The sequence below is a fragment of the Lissotriton vulgaris genome, chromosome 6, assembly GCF_964263255.1.
Source record: "Lissotriton vulgaris chromosome 6, aLisVul1.2, whole genome shotgun sequence".
NCBI lineage: Eukaryota > Metazoa > Chordata > Amphibia > Caudata > Salamandridae > Lissotriton > Lissotriton vulgaris.
Genome location: NC_141694.1, coordinates 950,057,856 through 950,076,657, shown reverse-complemented (window position 1 = coordinate 950,076,657; position 18,802 = coordinate 950,057,856). Strand labels below are relative to the sequence as shown.

General features: G+C 47.4%; 1 protein-coding gene across 3 annotated transcripts in view; it reads right to left on the bottom strand.

The window, feature by feature from the left end:
* NCOA7 (nuclear receptor coactivator 7) overlaps positions 1–17,787 on the bottom strand; it is a 1,085,323-nt gene extending 1,067,536 nt beyond the window's left edge. For 2 of the 3 annotated variants that reach the window (XM_086926985.1, XM_086926987.1), the window contains exon 1: positions 17,446–17,756. The gene's annotated coding sequence lies outside the window, so the exon portion shown is untranslated. Of the gene's footprint in view, positions 1–17,441 lie in introns of all 3 variants that reach the window. The other variant, XM_086926986.1, reaches the window with a different exon arrangement.
* Between the last annotated feature and the right edge of the window lie 1,015 nt (positions 17,788–18,802).

Below are 18,802 nucleotides of genomic sequence, written 5' to 3'. Positions count from 1 at the left end.
GTAAGGAAAGGTATTAACAGCTCAAGGTGGACAAACAAGTCACTATAGAAATTCTGGAAACGGGGATAGAATTTTTACCGCTTTTCTGTTGCAATAATTTTGAAGCTTACGTTTTCGGCCTGCTTATGCTCCCCATGTTTTACGGCGGCGCTTCCAGAGAATGTCCAAGCTAGTAGGCATAAGAGCAACTAGGGGAATTGTTCATGATGATGTTTTTCTCGAAGGTGATAGGCTAAGAATATGGTGCATATATCCAAAACGGACCAAAGAGGAAGATGTAGATGAGTTGTCGTGGTCTAGTGGTAGGGCACAGGTGTGTCCCATCGAAGAGAAGCAGAATTTTTTCATTTGGCCAGGTAGGAGCGGAACTACATTTTTTGTCATGAAAATGGTACACAAGTTACACTATTGAATGTCCGAGCAGTTATTCGGTTGGCACCTAACAAGTTGGATTTGAGAGATTCACTTTTTCAGTACTTATTCTTTAAGAATAGGGGCAGTGACGGAATTTGAATTTGAATTTAAAATATTTATTGAGCGCAGCATTCACCAGCGGTTTCTTGGCACTATAGAGGGCAGGGTACCAATGGGGGAGAGTGACCACCACACCTAAGAACTGGTGGGCCTAAGGAGTAGTGAGAGCATATCACAAGGGAAAGGCCTGTTTAAAAAGAAAGGTTTTGAGGTCTTTCCGAAAGGGAAGGTAGTGTGTTGCCAGTCTTAGGTGGTCCGGTAGAAAGTTCCAAAAGGTGGGTGCCAGAGTAGAAAAGTTCGACCCACCCCACTTCTTGCGCTTAAAGCGGGGGACCACCAACAAGGACTGGGAAGAAGAGCGAAGCTCTCGAGTGGGGATATACTCCCTGATCATGGAAGAAATAAAGGCGGGACCAGAGCCCCGCCGTGAATGAAAAACCATACAGCCCAACTTAAACAAGGCTCTCTCTTTAACAGGCAACCAATGAAGTGCCTTCAGAAGAGGAGTGCAATGATGCGAGCGAGAAAGGCCATGAATAAGTCGGGCTGCCTGGTTTTGAACCAACTGGAGTTTCCGTAGGCTATACGCAGGAATGCCATTGTACAGGGCATTTGCGTAGTCCAGCCGGGAGACAACAAGAGCGGACATAATCAGCTTGAGTGCCAGAGGAGAGAAAAAGCGAGAAACAGTGCGAATAGTGCGGAGAGTGAGAAAGCAAGAGGAAACAACATGGCTAACTTGTGAGTGAAGAGTGAGTTGATTATTGAGTTTGACACCTAATGTCTTGACTGAGGCAGAAGGAGGGGGCCCAAAAGAAGAAGGCCAAAATAAAGAATTCCAGGGGCTGGAGCAACCACCCGTAAGAACCAGCTCGATCTTAGCAAGGTATGGTTTGTCATGGCAAAACATCAAGGGAATTGGAAGATGGTGCTCTACGTACTGTGAGAGACATGTCAGGAGGAAAATCAACTATTAGTTAATGCTCTTTTTGAAATTGACATTATTTGGTGGCTATCTGTACTATTTAATTTTCTCTGTTTCAGGTTGAATTCGTAGTTCTGAACCTACAAAAGAAGTTTCTTGGACTGTAGGACATCCCTTCGTGAAATGGACAGCAGGGTATGCAGATCAGCAAATCAATGGTCAATCATTGGGACTTCCAAGAACCAGCCTTGAAGTATTTTTGTGGTAAAGGAGTGGTATGAGATGAGGAAACGTATTGCCTTTACTGGCAGAACTTTTTTCCAATAGGGGGGGGGGGTCCCGATATGTCACTTATACATTTGGGAGAAAAATATCTTGTCGACTGCCAGGCATTGTGGTCGTCCACCAGCATTGTATGGATGGACCAGTGAAACGCTCACCTGCTCGACGCTGCCACGCCGCCACCGCCAGGAGTCATTTCTGGGGCAAAACAGATACCGGGAACAGAGCCGCCACCGCCGAGAGTCAGCTAACACCAGGACTACACGCGCCGCCGCTCCGGGACTTCAATTCCCGGCAGGCAACGCGGCGGCGCGCTCACCAACGACGCGAGGGCGCCAGGAGGCGCAATAAAGCGACTCTGATACCGGCGGAGCGGGGGGACCAGTGAAACGCTCACCTGCTCGACGCTGCCACGCCGCCACCGCCAGGAGTCATTTCTGGGGCAAAACAGATACCGGGAACAGAGCCGCCACCGCCGAGAGTCAGCTAACACCAGGACTACACGCGCCGCCGCTCCGGGACTTCAATTCCCGGCAGGCAACGCGGCGGCGCGCTCACCAACGACGCGAGGGCGCCAGGAGGCGCAATAAAGCGACTCTGATACCGGCGGAGCGGGGGGACCAGTGAAACGCTCACCTGCTCGACGCTGCCACGCCGCCACCGCCAGGAGTCATTTCTGGGGCAAAACAGATACCGGGAACAGAGCCGCCACCGCCGAGAGTCAGCTAACACCAGGACTACACGCGCCGCCGCTCCGGGACTTCAATTCCCGGCAGGCAACGCGGCGGCGCGCTCACCAACGACGCGAGGGCGCCAGGAGGCGCAATAAAGCGACTCTGATACCGGCGGAGCGGGGGGACCAGTGAAACGCTCACCTGCTCGACGCTGCCACGCCGCCACCGCCAGGAGTCATTTCTGGGGCAAAACAGATACCGGGAACAGAGCCGCCACCGCCGAGAGTCAGCTAACACCAGGACTACACGCGCCGCCGCTCCGGGACTTCAATTCCCGGCAGGCAACGCGGCGGCGCGCTCACCAACGACGCGAGGGCGCCAGGAGGCGCAATAAAGCGACTCTGATACCGGCGGAGCGGGGGGACCAGTGAAACGCTCACCTGCTCGACGCTGCCACGCCGCCACCGCCAGGAGTCATTTCTGGGGCAAAACAGATACCGGGAACAGAGCCGCCACCGCCGAGAGTCAGCTAACACCAGGACTACACGCGCCGCCGCTCCGGGACTTCAATTTCCGGCAGGCAACGCGGCGGCGTGCTCACCAACGACGCGAGGGCGCCAGGAGGCGCAATAAAGCGACTCTGATACCGGCGGAGCGGGGGGACCAGTGAAACGCTCACCTGCTCGACGCTGCCACGCCGCCACCGCCAGGAGTCATTTCTGGGGCAAAACAGATACCGGGAACAGAGCCGCCACCGCCGAGAGTCAGCTAACACCAGGACTACACGCGCCGCCGCTCCGGGACTTCAATTCCCGGCAGGCAACGCGGCGGCGCGCTCACCAACGACGCGAGGGCGCCAGGAGGCGCAATAAAGCGACTCTGATACCGGCGGAGCGGGGGGACCAGTGAAACGCTCACCTGCTCGACGCTGCCACGCCGCCACCGCCAGGAGTCATTTCTGGGGCAAAACAGATACCGGGAACAGAGCCGCCACCGCCGAGAGTCAGCTAACACCAGGCCTACACGCGCCGCCGCTCCGGGACTTCAATTCCCGGCAGGCAACGCGGCGGCGCGCTCACCAACGACGCGAGGGCGCCAGGAGGCGCAATAAAGCGACTCTGATACCGGCGGAGCGGGGGGACCAGTGAAACGCTCACCTGCTCGACGCTGCCACGCCGCCACCGCCAGGAGTCATTTCTGGGGCAAAACAGATACCGGGAACAGAGCCGCCACCGCCGAGAGTCAGCTAACACCAGGACTACACGCGCCGCCGCTCCGGGACTTCAATTCCCGGCAGGCAACGCGGCGGCGCGCTCACCAACGACGCGAGGGCGCCAGGAGGCGCAATAAAGCGACTCTGATACCCGCTGCGCGGGACGCGAGCGGGACGCCCGGGGCGAAGCCCGGGCAAAGGGCGGGCCCTCTACGGCCCTCATCGGCACGAGGAGGCAGGGGCAGGGCCCAACCCCCTGGTCCACCAGAGATTCATCAACAAGTAAGACTTTGTTGCAGTGTTGTTTGTGAACCGTGTGACATATAAATGGCAACTAAAAAGAAACCTGCTGCTCTGCCCGCAAATACCATGGATAATTATGTTGTGCAAACTGTAAAGAAAATAAATGAACAAAGGAGGGAATCACTTGGGCTAAGCCAGTCACCAGATTTGCGTAGGTTAAGCCCTACTCTACCTCTGTCAGCTGAGGATAGCCCCTTCGTGTTGGTGGAAAATAGGGTCTCACCAAATGTATCATCTACGATTGAGACTGATAGCCAGCCACTGATTACGCTAGCATCTCCTGTCACTCTGGATGTAGACTCTGACAATGTTATTGATTCAGACTCAGAAAATGTATCTGGTCCTGTGGAGGATGATCTACCACTGATTGAGCATACACCACGGCCTGTGCGCGCCTGTGTGAAAAATCAGCGGAAACAGGGCGGGCAAAGGCCAAGAGTGAAAAGGAAAAGAACATTATCCCCAGGCTCCTCTAGAGCTCCTCAAAAGGCTGTAGGAGAAGGGATTATAAGAAACAGAGGAGATGATGAAATGTTAACTAAACTGCTTGAGGTTGTAGAGGGTAAACTTTTCGAAATTGTAAAACCTCTGATCTCCAAAATAGATAAATTACAGGCAGAAGTTAAACGACTTGGAGGTGTGCAAACAAAGTTGACGGAGGAAATAGGTAGCCTTAATACTTTACTAACAATAAGAGATACTTCCGCAAGGGTTAATCAAACCGGGGAAGGGCCATCTGGTGTGTCGACTAATGTAGTGCATTTGCCAGCCCCGAAAGTTAATCACAATATTGCAACTACTGTAGAGTGCCCAGTGATAGAAAATTTACCCCAAGCACAAACCCACGGAACAGACCCCCTGCAGTTTATTGAGGAAGCTTCACCTGTCGTTCTGGTGTTAGCCAATGTACCCCTGCTGGATGACGGTATTACCGAGTCATCCAGCTCTTTGTGCAGTAAGGCCCTACACTGGCTCTCTGGTAATATGAGGTTAGCGCCTGGTGGGTCACAGCAACTGGCGCATGATATCAAATCAGCTAAACGTGTTCCCTGGATAGGGAATCGCCCCAAAAGATTTAAAGGGGACTGTGTGGTGGTAACGTTTGCCCACCCCGATGTACTTCCTAATGTCCTATCACATATTCTCCCACCTCAGCGTAGAAGAGGTACGGTGGTACCCCTAACATTAAAATTCTTCTATGGGGAACAGCAAAACGTAACTCTACCGAAAACACCAGCACTAGGTTGGGATAACCTCTTGAATATGCATAATCGCTGGGCATCCCCCCTAGTACCAAGCACGCAATTACATAATAGATATGATGCCTTGTCTGGTCTTAATAATTGCGATTGACAAGAGGTCAGACATGAGCTTGCTGAAGTGGGTGCAGGATTTGATTTACATCAGTCCCCATGTACTACTGGTAGTATACAGCCTAAGTATGTGGGCCCATCTTGTAATACTTTAGAGGGGGCATCAACATCTCGCCTTATTGCCAGTTGGAATATCGCAGGACTAGCCTCTAAACTAGAAGCATTGGGGTGGCTAGAACTTATTAGAACATTTGATATCATATGTTTACAAGAGACTTGGTGTCTAAATTTTAAGGGCCTCGATGGTTTTGTAGCATACGAGTTACCAGCAACGGCTACTACCTCAGGGAGGGCTAAAGGTGGTTTGCTAATTCTGACCTCTGTGAAAATGCGAATAAGGGTGAAGGAGCATATCACTGTGGGCAACAATTCCCAATTGCTGTGGTTAGCTGATGAGGCAGACAAAAACATTTTGTTGATTAACATGTATAATAATGTTTTCGATGCCAGCAGATACACGGTCATTTTAGAATTAGACGTCGCAATCAAAAAATTGATGAAAGTTTCTAATATAGTTTTTGAGTGTATATATGTTGGAGATTTTAACATTTCTGTTTGTCCTCTCTCTAACCATAAGTTGTGTGGTACTTTGAATCGTGTTGGAGAGCCAGCTACGCATTTCCAACACAATACATATGGAGAAACTTTGAACTCCTTCCTATTAGACTACGATTTGGAAATCCTAGAGATTGAGCAGGACGGGAAGGGCGATAGTTTGCCAACTTTTGTGGGGAGAGGGGCAAACACTGTAATTGATTTTATTTGCATGTCTTCCGAATTAGCTCATTTTAGCTCCGATGTCAAGGTTATTGATTACTTGGTTAGTGACCATAACTGTCTTGTTATCGAAACTAGGTTTTGGAAAGTTTGTACAACCCCAGATAGCAGCCCTATCATAAACATTGAGGTACATAGGCCGAATGGATTTAGGATAAGGTGGGCAGGGGATAGAGCAGAAGTAACTTCTAATTGCATTATCTCAAGCTGCTTACCTGATATCACATCAATTATTGATGAAAAACCAAACATGGAGGCCTGTATCCTTTACTTTATGAAAATCAATGTTTTTATTAGTGGTAAGTTTACTAGGCTGGCTGGAAATTTTAATAACAAAGCCAGGGGATGGTTCAATAATGCCTGTACTGTGGCATTGAAGTCACTGAAAAACGCACTATCCATTAAACCTAGAGACAAAACAGTTGTGGCTAAGCTTAGATCCGACTATAATCTGGCCCTTAAGCAAAGGAAAGGTGAATTACGTGAGGAAGCTTGGGAGCGTCTGGATCTAGCGGCTGCATCAAACAATTGTACTCTTTTTTGGGCAGTAGTAAATAGCCCCCTTTTAAAAGATGATAAACTTCCCGTGTTAACCTCAAACGTGGGTAAGGAATCGTGGGTACAGCACTTTTCTGGTATTTTTAACTCTAATATGGTAACGTTGCCGATAAGTTGTTCTTGGCCAGTACTTAATTTAGATTTCACCTTGCAGGAGGTCCTAAGTAGTATCAGGGCTAGTAAGGGTGGTAAGGCCCAGGGACCCGACGGTGTCCCAGTCGATATGTACAAATTTGCACCTGAGACTTGGGGACCAGTACTAGTCAAAGTTTTTAATGCTGCTGTTCGCTATACCTTTCCGTGCACCTGGTCTGAATCCATAATAGTTCCGATCCATAAGAAAGGGGACCGAGGAAATGTTAAAAACTACCGGCCAATCTCATTGCTGGATTCGTCCGTCAAGATTATGAGCCGTGTACTCCTCGTCCGATTGGAAGAGTGGGCAGAGTCTAACCAGATAATGACAGACTGTCAATATGGGTTCAGGAAAGGCAGAGGCTGCATCGAACAATGCTTAAACCTGGAACTCCTGATAGGGAAATATACCCGAGCTAAAAATGGTTCACTCTACCTCTGTTTCGCTGACCTGAGCAGCGCTTTTGACCTGGTGGATCACGCAATTCTATGGACTACCTTGCTAGAAATGGGAGCACCTAGGGAAATTATATACTTTCTGGCCCGTCTATACGAGAGGCTTAGCTCGAGCGTCCGTTATGGGCCTTCGGGCGAATGTACAGACAAATTTAGGGTCAGGAGAGGTATTAGACAAGGGTGTGTTTTGGCACCCTTGCTTTTCACTCTGTTTATTAATGAAATAGACTCAATCTTAAAGAAGGCACCAGCGGACGCCCCTAGAGTAAACACAAGTACCATCCCCGTGTTACTCTATGCGGACGACGCTGTGTTGCTCTCTAGGACCCCTCGGGGCCTACAGCTTTTGATGGATAAATTTGTGGCCTTTATCGAAAAGAGAAAGCTGGTCATTAATAAAAGTAAGACCTATGTGATGGAGTGTGGAGCTAGTAAAGTCAAAACTAAAAAGCCCTATAGGTATCTCATCGATGGTCAAGAGGTGCAGTGCGTGGAAAACTTTTGCTACCTGGGGGTCAACTTTTCCAAAAATGGCCGCTGGGATATCGAGCACAAGGTGGTGCGCGACAAAATGACCAGGAGTGCCAATGGGATATTTGCTTTTGCAAGTAAATTAGGTAGTAGAAGACCTAAAGCAATGCTTAAGATTTTTGAAGCTAGGTGTCTCTCTGCTGCCCTATACGGAGCAGGGGTATGGGGGGTTTCCAGGGCAGAATCTTTACAGGTAGAAGAGAATACATTTCTGAAAAAATTATTGTGTCTCCCGACTTCTACTGCTAATAGTTTGGTCCATAAAGAACTTGGACTATGTCATCTAAATGATTTATTATTATTGAGACCTTTGATGTTGTGGCGCTCGGTCTGGTTGAAAGACGAAACCTCATTTAATAGGGCCATCATTGAGGATTGTCTTCGTCTTGACTATTTTCACAGAATCCCATGGATTAAATACATAATTGAATCCTTCTCCAATGTGTTCGGGTTTGACGTCACATCAGATCACCGTTCTGCTTCGGATCTCTCTAAAGAGAGTCTGAAATCAATTTTCCTAAATCATTGTGCAGAAAGACGGGCCACGGATGATCTCAAACTTTCCAGCTGTGTACGTTATAACCATTTGAATGAAATTGTGGGACTACATCCCTACCTCACTCAGGTAACTAAAGGGCAACACCGGTTTGTTCTTACTAGGTTGAGGATGGGTACGGTCCACCTATTGGTTGCATTCCCCGAGATTAAAACACGCCCCACAGGTCCTTGTCGGTGTGACAACATTTCAGAACAAAGCACAGAGCACTTTCTACTTACTTGTAACCTGTATAGCGAATGTCGTAAATTCTTTTTAAAACCTTTATTTATCAAATTTGGAGCTAGAACTGTTAAAGCGGCAATGAAATTACTTTTTAACTTGCATCATCCTGACATCTGTTTTTATACGGCCAGTTTTTTACTTAGGGCCATCAGCTATAGGAAAAGCATGATTTTTTAAAAATAATATATATAAATTCTTTATAGAACATTCTCTTTTTATTCAAAACCTTTTAAAGTGCGTTATCTGATTTATTATATGTACCATACTGTATTTTCTTTCTCAATGGATTGCGATTGTCTCGTATATTTTAACATGTTTTTTCTTGTATGTATGTACTTTTATGGACATGATTTACATGTTTCCGAATAAAGTTTATTGAATTGGATGGAATTTTTCCAAGAAAACATTGGAGGGGAGCATTTAAACACACTGCTGTGGTTAAGGTTAGAAGAAAGTTGAATAAAGCCATCTGGGTTTTCTGTATGGAGGAAGGACTTATAGTACTAAAGCATTCCAACTTATGTGAAGAAGAAGATTACCTTTTTAGAGCAGACGGAGTACACTTATCTAGATTTAATAACACATTTTACATGTTAGAGATGTGTGATCTGCTCAGTAGACTATGGAAGAAACGGATATGAGGCAGCAATGATAGTGTTTAAGGACTGTATCAAAGGACATGTCTTGGGGCAGGCAAACACAGTTTCTGTGTTTTCCTGGGTGGAGGTAATTTTGGGGTATGGAGACTCAGACGCAGGCGTATCCAACCCTCAGCGGTGGGGGGTGACGAGTAGAAGAGGAGGTTGAGGATGTGGATCAAGAGAAAGTGAATTACAGCTTGGGACGATTTGTAGAGGGTGAGAGAGAGTGAGAGAGGGATTGGGAACGCAATGGAAGGGCTGCAAGCGAGAGATACAAAGAATGAGGTAGCAGAGCAAGTGGATGTGTGTTGGCAAAGGTTAACATTTTTAGTTTGATGGGAGGGGGATGTTAGGAGTTTTTATGCATTATTGAGGACAGTTTATTGATGTATTTTTGCAACAATATATTAATGAATGTAGTCCTGTCCTAAAAAAGTGGTCTTTCACGCTATGCAAACGTGTTGTCTGGATTTTTTGCACGAGGACCTGTGCTGTATTTTCTGTGAGAAAGGAACTCTGTGACCTCCCCAGTGTATCGGCAGGAAAACTAAAGCCAACTTCCCTTGGATTGTACTACAATACAAATACCATATAAACTCTGTTTTCATAGCGAGTGCACCTTATCATTCAGTATTAAAATGCATTTACTATCAATATTGGAGATTTCCCTTCAGCGCTAGGTGAATTTCATATCACGATCAGGTAAGGGACAATTCCAACTTATAACAATGGGTGTGTTGAGGGTGGGTTGCTGCTTCACATTGAATACTGTATAAATTACTTTTTTACTCACAACTGTCCTGACACAAAAGAGCATACTGGGTATGTACCAAAAATCTATTTAATTGGCATGTATATCACTTAGTAAACCAGTTGAACCTACATATTGACAACTATATTTCTATTTAGTGGCCAACTACCCTAATAGGATAAAGCCCTGAGGATGAACTCGTTGAAAGACTATGTCTCATGTGCTGGAGGTCGAAATGAATTGGGGACATTTACAGAGTTTAGAGGTACGTAACACTAACATAGAACATCCCCCAATTTTTTGGGGAAAGGTCACTTAAATTCATTTATTGGTTAAAAAACAAACCCTCTCTTTGGACATCATACATTGAAACCAAGAGAGATTTAAGTAAGAACTGATTTTCCACCTCAATCAGTGGAAACCGTAATCTACTGTTTGTATTTTTGATTAATTGTTTGATTCACTTTTCTTGATTAGTCTGTATGTTAAATATTTCTATATGTATATTCATGTGAATACAATGTGCTGAGCTTGAATAATTTAGTGAAACAATATAGAGTATTCTAATCATGCATATTGCCTCTAAGCCTTGTGTAACTGAGTGAATGTATCCACAATAGGTTCAGTATTTTTCGATCCCGCAAAGGCCCTCATTCCAAGATCCCAGTTCTGACCAGGGAGTGATACGGGGCCAGAGTTTACAATAGTGGCACGTATCTCCCGATGACATTATGAGCATTTCAAGTTTTCCTATCGGAATGGGGAATAACATGCAGACCGGAGAATACTAGGTCCAATTGCTTATGAATTTCCCCCCTTCTGGGGAAACAGCAGTCCTAATTCTTCACACATATACTACCTGCTTGAAAAAGGTGGTATATGTTGCGGGGGCTTTTTTTCATGACCCAGTGGGGTAAAGGAGCAACAGTGCAATGGGAGGGCAGACGTTGTTGTACTTCAGCTGAGCGGAGCTTTTTCTGCTCCCCCCTTGGTGATGCATGAGAGAGTATGAGGGTGATTGGGAGTTGGGACCAGCAGTTGCCACGGGCCCCAGCGCTCCAAAGAAGCATCCAAGTCTAGGATTATCAGGTCTAGAGTATGAGGCCTGAATATTTGTCATAGCCCTTGAGAGCTATAAAATGCCAGGCATGGCTACTGCCCTTGTATTATCATACAACTTATTAATTCACAACATTTGACAGCCAGCGGTGTGGCTCGATGAGTTAAAAGCTTGCAGTTGCAAGGGATCTGTAGGTCATAACTTTGACTCCCCGAATGGCTTACTCAGCATTTTATTCTTCAGAGGTCGATATACTGAGTACCCATAAACTAGGTAATATCAAACACTATTCACTTTCGTGCTTTGAATGTGCAGAAGAGCACTGTCAAGGGCTTTCAAAATAAACTCATTAAAATTAAATTGGTGACAAAGCTACTGATGCTTGTTGCGCCTCCAATAGCAATGATGCTTGCTTCTGCTGTGTGACGTGCACAAAAAGGAGTTCAGACGACCTATCAGAAGACACAGTCAGCGTTCCATCGAGAGCTTGGGAAAAAAAAGGCTGAACTGCTCCCCACATGAGAGGCGGGATACAAACAAAGCACACTTTACAAGTTTTTAAGAGGAGACACCATGGCGCTGTCTTTGAAAGCTGTGCCACGGGTTATCATAAAAAAAGGGAAATCCTCTTTACTTAGGAAATGGCCCACACCCCTCATACCGCTGACCAAAGCTGAATGCACAGATCATAAACTGCATATGAACTATATATTTCCAAAACTTACATACATTAAAACTTGAACAAAATCAGAGGCTGATCTCTAGGACTATCTTCTGTTCAGACCTGGCATTTACTGTATCGATGTAACAATGGAGAAAAAACAAGGCCACAGCTTCAATATTCGTACAGTGAAAACAAAAATCTGGGAAGTGGTCTTGGTGGAAGGGCTGTTTGCTTATATAGGTTTACCATATTATTGGTGGGGTCAACCTCATATGAGCAGTTCCTTGGGGAGGCTAGACGATGGGCAACTTTGGGACAGATTTGCAAGGTCTGTGCTATCTAAATCACATTTTGTGGTGTACTAACCCCACTGCGCAAGGTGCAAACCTTTTTCCGAATCACAAACTCAGCTTAGAAACCCATAAAGGATCACAATCTGGAACTGACGTGTTAAGGGCGTTCCTTCTAAAGTGAGACGGTTTATACCAATGGTTTGTGACTGTAATTTCCACTGCAAACTTCCGATCTGTAACCAGCTCCCAGGTTGGGCTGGTATTTGACTTGCAAGGGAGAAGCGGTCCCAGTGGCGTAGCTAGACCTTGTGGTTCCGGTGCCGGTCCCTGCATGTGCCAACTACGGGTGCAGCATGTAAGAGGAGGGGTGCTGACGATTCCCAAGTCGGCCGCTGCCAAGGAAGGGGGGTGCAGAATGATGATTTCGGCAGTCGCAGATAAGACCAGGGGACGGCGCCGCCCCAAAATCTTGTGCCGCCCGGGGGCGGACTGCCCCCACTTGCTACGTCACTGAGCGGTCCCCTTTGGGAATTGGTGTTGAGGTTTCAGTTGGAGTAGGCAGAGGAGCACTGGGCCACTGCTTGCTCTCAATGAAGTTTTCCAAAATGGGGTAAAAATTACTTTTAAAGCAGCCCGAGTTCCTTTAGGGAACTCAGGCTGCTTTAAAAAAATAGGGGGGCAGATTTTCAATAACTGGCGCATCCCCAGGGATGCGCCAGTTATTGTGCGCCGCAGCTCCGCCACCCATGGTGCGCCGCATTTACAATGCGGCGCACCATGGGGCAAAAACGGCACAGATGCGTGACACATCTGTGCCGTAAAGGTGGCGCATTGCTGGAGTTGCGTCGCAAGCGCGACGCAGCTCCAGCAAGGCTCGGGTGCCCTATCTGTCCAATGCTGCGTCAAGCCTTACGCCTGCTTCAAGCAGGCGCAGGGTTTTGACGCAGCATTGGCCTAAAAGTGACTGAGTGAAATCTTGTAGTTTTCACTCAGCCTCAGCCACTTTTGCGAGGCGCACCTGCCCCGGAACGCCCACCCTGCGCCGGAACGCCCACATGTGGCGCAGGGCTTTACAACGTGACGCATCTGCCTAGATGCGTCACGTTGTAAATGGGTCGCAGGGATGCGCCACGTTTACGCCGCCGCTGCGTGACGCAAACGTGGCGCAAGTCCAACATAAATCTGCCCCAGGGTTTATATTTTGGAAAGCAATCACATGAATGATGGTCTCCTGTCCCTTGCAGGCCATCGTCTCTGTGGTTGTAGCCAATCACAGTGGGGTTGCAAATTGTGACCTGACTAGCTAATATTAATTATTGAGATCGTTCAACGACCCCCTGTGATTTTGTGTTTTGTGAATCAACCTACTTGTACCTAGGTTTGTATGCAAAATCAAATTGCATTTGTAAAAGTGGGTGAGCTAATTGTGATCACTTTTTTATGTAATCTTGGTACATCAAGCCCTAATTTATCAATGTTGTGTAGTGTCAAATAACCAGTGGTTGACACTCAAGCTGGTCATTTCTTGACCGTAGGCACCAAGTCACAATAACAATGGGAGAAGGAAAAATCTGCATATGCAATGCGCATCAATGTCACTTCATCATAAGAAGCACTTTCACAGAATTCTTCTGCCCTCTATTACAGTCACAGGTGAGGTAAAAATGTAGTAATGTGTATTTATTATGCAGGTAAATACATAATTCTCAGTGCATATTTTCCTATATAAACAACATGCTGGGGTCTAAGAGGCTTGTGATCATATTTTGTTTTCACTGGTGTCCTGAAAAGGCCTTCTGATTAAGTGAGCACTATAAAAAATAAATATTATTTCAAATGGAAGTGTGAAAGAACATTCAAGTTATTTTACTAAGGTAATTCACACGAATGTTTTCCATGCATTTAGGAACTGACCATATGAATAAGTCAAAAAGACATTTTAAAACAAGGGTTACACTTGTTTGGTGTATTTAAAAGGGTGCGTTTTTCAACAAGTAAATGAATTGCCATGAATGTTATAATGCGTGAGACCTACAGGTATAAAAAGTGAGAGATGGCTTAGAATTGCAGTCTTATATGCCTCTGACACCCCACCATGGTGCCTTCGAAATGTCGAATACTTTTTAACTTCTTGTCTTACTGTAAAAATGTACCTGGCCATATATGAGCCTTGCGCATGGTCAGCCAGTAAACAATATGAAATGCCATCCCTCAATCCTTGGCCACTTATCATAAACCATAGGTGTGGCAGAAACGTCACAAGCAATTTTAATCTTGTGCCTAAGGCTGCATGCAGTAAGTAAGTAAGTAGAAAAACTGATTATTGCTTTGTCACAGAACAAACATGGCAGCAGAGGTACACAGGGAGTGGTATTAGACTCGTCCAATCCCCGTAAGCAAATTTTTGTAAACATGAATGGGAAACTGTGACAATACAAAATGACGTGTACACAATGGAGGGAAATACCAGATTACTCTCGATTTAGCTAGCTATTTTGAGGAATAGCCTTGCCATTCCTCAGTGATGGCTCCCATACTAAACAAGCATTGGGAAAGCCAATGGGTGTGGTGCTGCTGCCAGCCTTTTGGTTTAGTCAGTGATTATTTTGTTTTGCCATCGTTTTTACAAACCTTTAATGTTGAGGAAGCTGGTGGCCCTCCTCCGTCTAACAAACAAATGGCTAATAACAAAAATACTTTCTGGGTATCAGAAATCAAACATTGCCATGGTAGCCCAGGCCACTAAAGAGAACTACTTTGTGTGTGGATAGGCTTCTTCTGAGAGGGCAGAATGGCGCAACTCTCAGTGAAGTTAGCCAAGGGGTGAAGCGGCCTGACCCTTTGCCACAAGTTGTGCTCTATAGTGGGCAGAAGAAAAATGTGAATGACACAATATCAAACCAATGGATGAGGAGGAGAAGCTGAAAGCCCCTTGAGTAACTGTACTGTACATATCATTTTAGGAAAATCAAAAGAGCAAAGCTAACTCCAGACCTAAAAACGTATCTTGTCTACTTTAAAACTATTCAGTCAAATTCAAACCAAGAGTTAATCAAAGATAAACTTGAACGTCCAACCCTGATTACTAGTAAGTCCCTGCTTGCCATTCACTAGGCTCTGCCACAACCTGAACCACTGCGCACCACCCCACCAGCAGGCACGCCACCCACATTCAGACAGGAAGACCCATATGAGGCCCTCCCTTGGTGTCGCTACGCTGACATGCTGCTGCTCTGTTCATTTCCAACTCACAGCTATCTGCAATGCTAAACACATCCTACTGCACTCTCAGACGTCACTCCCTTTTCCGGCCACCAAAGAACACACGACCTGCTAAATTCTCGAAAATACCAATGCCGGCCTCTGAAATTTGTGTTTGTCAACAGAAAGATGGACATTCTATAATCAGCCGAATACTGCTATGTGTGGTTGAATATAAAAACTGCAGTATTATATGTTAATATGTAAATACAGAATATTTCTTGTCGGATAAGAGACGGCATCTCAGTTTGCTGGACAAATGCCCCGTCACTCAAATCGGTCCTGATAATATTGATGTCTCTGCAACCAAAGGGGCACTTTGCAAGCGGTAAGGACGAGTATTAATGGCGTCATTAATTTGATTTTAGCATAGGGTCCATAGTTCTTGATTCTATGCTTCTTCCGTCACAAAAAGAGCTGGATGTCACAACCACATCCACATTCCAATGAGCCTTCAATCGCCATATTTGATTCCCAAAACTGCATGATGTGTTTTTTATCATGTTTAGAACTGCGTCACACGCTGAATGTTAGGCTCTAGGGGGCAGATTTATGTTAACTGGCGCATCCCGAGGGATGCGCCAGTTAACATGCGCCACAGTGCGCCACAACTACGCCACCCATGGTGCGCCGCATTTATGATGCGGCGCACCATGGGGCAAAAACGGCACAGATGCGTGACGCATCTGTGCCGGAAATGTGGCGCATTGCTGGAGTTGCGTCGCAAGTGCGACGCAGCTCCAGCAATGCTCTGGGGGGGCCTATTCTTTCAATGCTGCCTCAAGCCTTACGCCTGCTTCAAGCAGGCGCAGGGTTTTGACGCAGCATTGCCAGAAAGTGACTGAGTGAAATCTCATAGATTTCACTCAGCCACTTTCAAGAGGCGTTCCTGCGCAGGAACGCCCCCCCCTGCGCAGGAACGCCTCCTCATGGCGCAGTGCTGTACAACGTGACGCATCTCATAGATGCGTCACGTTGTAAATAGGGCGCAGGGATGCGCCACGTTTCCGCGCCGTTGCGTCACGCAACGGCGGCGTAAACGTGGCGCAAGCCCTTCATAAATCTGCCCCTATGTGTTTTTTTTAAGCAAAGCACAAATACACTGAGTGAAACATATAGGTTTATGGCTTGTCATTACGTGGCATCTCGGTCGTATTACGTGAATGCAGCGCACGAACTTCCTATCCGCCTGCGCTAGTTATGTTACTTTATAGGGCCAATGATGATTTGCGTCAGAAGTGAACTCAGCACAGAAGCAAAAAACATTATGACTGCAAGTGCAGCGAGATTGGGAATAGTAGGCACAGTGGCGCACAACTCTGACACCAACACTTTCCACGCGTTCCCTCAGAGTCCGCCCCTTCTGCCCCCACAACCCGCCCGTCGAGCTCACCTCGCGTGCCCATAATGCAGCCCAGTTTCTCATCAGCATACCTGTGCGCCACATGCAGACTCCCAGACAGCGACCCTCAAGTGTTCCAAAATGGGGGAAAAAGCTTAAGAGGAAAAGCGGGCCCTAGGGTGTTGTGTCCGTTTGCATTCTCCTGCTCCAGACAGTTTTAAAGAACATTTTGTTAGGCGAGTTCCACTTTTACGAGGGACCAATAATCGGCAGGGCTTAGCCTCCCCTGTCGGATATTTATGAATGGGCAAAGACGCCCCTCTCGCCCCTAACTCTCAGCCGTCTTAACTCTCTAAGAAGGGTGGAGCAGTGGTTTTGGATGTTGGTGCCTTTAACACCAAATACATCTTTTTTGAAGGGCGGTCGGGGTATTCCAAGCTGGTGAACCTACTGAGGATAGGGGGCAATGCCCACGCCTGTAGGGATCAGTCAAACGAGGAGGGTGAGAGGGGTAGGTCTGAGGAAGCTTCAATGGGTGAGAGACGTCCAGAGCCTTAGTTCACAGGGGCAGTGCGGGAGCTGTCCACGCACAGGGCAGCTCCTGTCAGCACGCCCTCCATGTGTTTTTTTTCTCCGCGTGTGTCCTATGGGGCTCTGGACTTTGGCTTGCCAGAGTGCCTTTCCCTGGACTTCTCGGTGTGTGTGAGCTCATGCGTGCTGGAGGAGATGCACCATCTGTTTCCTCCATCTTCAGGGGCGTGCGGCGCTGCTGTTGTTATTCTATGAAATAATAAACCATAGCTGGACTTGATGGATCACTGACTGGCGCCCACCACACACACACTCACCGCTGACCCGGACTAACAGCCAATGCAAGTATATAAACATTAATAACAAAGCAGCCCCTGGGCCCCGGCAGAGGAGCGCCGAGCGCAGCAGCCACGCACCTACCGGCCGCGGCTCCTCCCAGCTGTCGGCTGCCTCCGGTGCACTCGTGTCCTCCCCCCACGGGTACACCCGGCATGTCTCGCACGGCCGCTCCTCCGTCCCCAGCCAGGGAGAGCCAGTGGCGACAGTCGGGAAGAGATTGTCAATGCTTTGACTGCTCCGACTTCAGGCCTGGTGGTGCTGCCTGCAGGCGCCGCGAAAGCCCCTCGGAGCACTGGACGACTGCTTCAGCCCCAGGAAGCGCTTCTATTCGCCGCAGACACCGCCGGCAGCACAACAACACCCGCGCCTGCAGCCTGAGCCAGCCCTGCCCCAACCGCGCTCCCGACCGCCCATCCCTCCCCCTCCCTGCTGCACTCACAGCTCAGCTCTACCCGCCGCCCCCAGAGCCGGAGCTGCCAAGTTCTGGAGCTCCCAGCCTCCCAGAGCAGGCCTGGCCGCATCTGCTGATGATGAGGATAACTCTTCCTTCTTGTTTGGGGACCAGGCTGGTGCCGCACACTGAAAGACATGCCATAGGGTTGCACAGGGTTGGACTGGCATCGGAAATAGGCCCTGGCATCCTAGAAAAAGTGGCCCACATTTGCAGATTGCGTCTTCCCGAAAAAAACACTGCTTTATTGTTTTAGGTATTAAGATAATGAAGGGGGTAAAAAATGTTGCCAGGACTTTTTCTGCACGAATTAGTTCCTAATGGCGAACCATGCCTGAATACCAGTGAGGCCCCCTGCCCATGTTCAATTTGTGAACATTACTGGGAGACTGGGAATGAAACCTCCGCCCCCTTGGTAAAAGGGCGGTAATAAGACCACTCAGGCCCACTGGTCCGCTGGCAGCATCTGAACAGCATAGTCACAGCCCAAATCAGCTAACATTATGTGTAGAGGTAAGCAGAGAACAGCCAACACATGTTTCACCCTTGTGGCTGGCACTTCCTCAAGGCAAAGAGTCTTTTGGGTATGCATACAATGGTTACAGGATACATTCGTCTGTATTAAGAAACAAAGATCTCTGCGATCAGGAAAGGAGGTGTTCAGCTAAACACCTCCTTTCCTGACCGCAGAGACTTTTACATCTATTTTCGGCATGAAACAAACACAGAATATTATAAGTCAACACGCATATGGGGCTTTAGAATTTCTGACCCTAGAGACCTACATATATATATTAGGCACAAACCTATCTAATGTTAAAACAATCTCTCCGATTTTGGTGGTCTTGGGGGTAGCCACCTGACAGGTACGTGCCACACAAAGAACTAGGTCCAGTCTCATTGTGCGTGAACCCTGGCAGCACCCACCCCCCATTGAAGTTAATCGAATCAGCTAACATACTGGTCAAGAAAGAGGCCCACAGCTGC